Genomic DNA, 2,347 nt, shown 5'->3' with positions numbered 1-2,347 from the left:
TTCTATAGTCTGATTTTTACTCTAATATTGGCGTATGAAAGAGGCTCCTTTTTCCTTTTATATTATCCTTGAAATGCAAAATTTCCAAAAACCTTGTATATACGTCGACGCGCAATTTAAAAAGGAACATACCTGTCAAATTTCAAGAAAATCTATTACCGCGTTCACCGTAAATGCGCAACATACAGGGTGATTCATAATTATGGTAAAAAATATAATAAGTGATAGTAGAGGTAAAAATAGAAAAAGTTCCTATAAACATATATCCATAAACGTTTCATTAGCGAGCTATACAGAGTGAAAGATTTCGCCCGGAATTCAGTTCCTCTGGTGTAATACACCGATGCTGAATTGTTTGGGGACTAGTTTTTGAAAAACTTATGCTGGATTCATATGGAAAAATATCTGAAAAATTGAATAAAACTAGTCTGGAATCTGTAGTGTGAGTAGTTTTTGAGAAAATAGTTGAAATATGCAAAAAATCTAAGTAGAAAAACACAGACTTCTACATTTGATACCCAATAACTTTCTTTAATGACCAGTAAACAAATAATTTTTCACAATAAAAATTGTAGAGAATTTAATTCTGAGAAAAAATTATGTAAGCTGTGTAAACTAAATTTGAATAAAAGTTGGATAAAATGTATTCTTATGTAGTACATTACACCACAAAATTTGCTGTTTTATGAGGAGAGAACTAATAACTCATAGGTTGTAGCTGATTGCAAATAGAACATTGATTTTAAGAACAGTTGTTCCAAAACAGCTGATTTATTTTGTTTTAAATAGAAAAATATTTAAAAGAAATTATTATCAACTGAAAATTATTTTCAGAAATATTTTAGCTCACTGTTGAACAAAAAAACAAACTGTAAGTTAGGCCTACTGTAGCCGCGCTGTGTTTTTTGTTTAACCTATTAACCAGTTATTTGTTACCATTCCACTTTGCTTTTGTGTCAAAAGTGTTAATTTTTTAAAAAATGGCAGGTAATTTTATACATTATTCATACTACGAATTAGCTGACATGCATTTAATGTATGGAATGGGACACCACTGTAATAGTACTGAAGCAAGACGTTTGTGTCAAGAGAACTTTCCTAACCGAGTATCTCCAAGTTCAAGGTTTTTTGCCACTATTCATCAACGTCTGTCTGAGACAGATTCTTTGATATCCAAATAGCACATTTATGCAGGCAGACCCCAATCTACTAAGACTTTTGAGTTAGAAGAACAAGTTCTTAATGAAATTTATGAACATCCCGAGAAGAACACAAGAGAATTGTTAGTGCAGTTTAATGTCAATCAATCTATTATTTGGAGGATACTAAAAGAGCAACAATTACATCCATACCACCTCCAGAAAGTTCATACTCTATTGCCACGAGACTGTATTCCCCATGCTGGTATTTGCCGATGGTTTTTAGTAAAACTTGTTTACCCAAACTTTTTAACTACCGTTTTATTTACCGACGAGGCACACTTTACAAGAACAGCTATCGTTAACGTCCACATCTAACATATTTGGGCAGCTGAGAATCCCCATGACATCAATCCCAATCTTCCACAACATCAGTTTTCAGTAAACATTTGGGCGGGAATCATAGGAGATCATCTACTTCTGTTCGAGCTTCCTCCCAGGCTTAATGGCATAATCTACTAGTCTTTTGGTATAAGTTTAATGTCATTTAGATTTGCTACTTTCATATAAAAAACTTTTCATAAAGAACCGAATATTTTATTTGCAATCAGCTACAACTTATGAGTTATTAGTTCTCTCCTCATAAAACAGCAAATTTTTGTGGTGTAATGTACTACATACATTTCATCCAACTTTTATTCAAATTTAGTTTACACAGCTTACATCATTCTTTCCAGAGTAGAGGGATTCTGATACTTTGAACGCACTTTTTTGCTCGAAATATCCTCCCCCCTCTCCCCCTCGTCCATCCCGCCTCCCCTTCCCCACGCCTGGAGGGTGGGGGGTGTTCTAAGAATAGATTTCCCCTCTCACTCGCTCTCTCTCTCTCTTATCTTATCTTATCTAATCTAATCTTATCTTATCTAATCTTCCCCTCCCCCAGTGAGGACGAGGGGGATGAAGAAGGAGAGAGTGATCTCTCTCTCTCAGTGAGGGAAAAATAATTTCCCTGTGAGGGAAAAATTCTCTACTGACAGATTAAAGTGAATCCATATTTCTACATCTAATGCTATACTGACAGATTGAAGTGAATGCTAGATGAGGGAAAAAATCCCTTTGAGAGGGAAAAATTCCCTTGGTGACAGATTAAAGTGAATCCATTCGCTGTCAAATTAAAGTGAATCCATATTACTACATCTATACTGTCA

The sequence above is a fragment of the Nilaparvata lugens genome, chromosome Y (genome assembly GCF_014356525.2).
Source record: "Nilaparvata lugens isolate BPH chromosome Y, ASM1435652v1, whole genome shotgun sequence".
Lineage (NCBI taxonomy): Eukaryota > Metazoa > Arthropoda > Insecta > Hemiptera > Delphacidae > Nilaparvata > Nilaparvata lugens.
The sequence above is the reverse complement of the archived record's forward strand: the minus strand, read 5'-3'. Positions refer to the sequence as shown.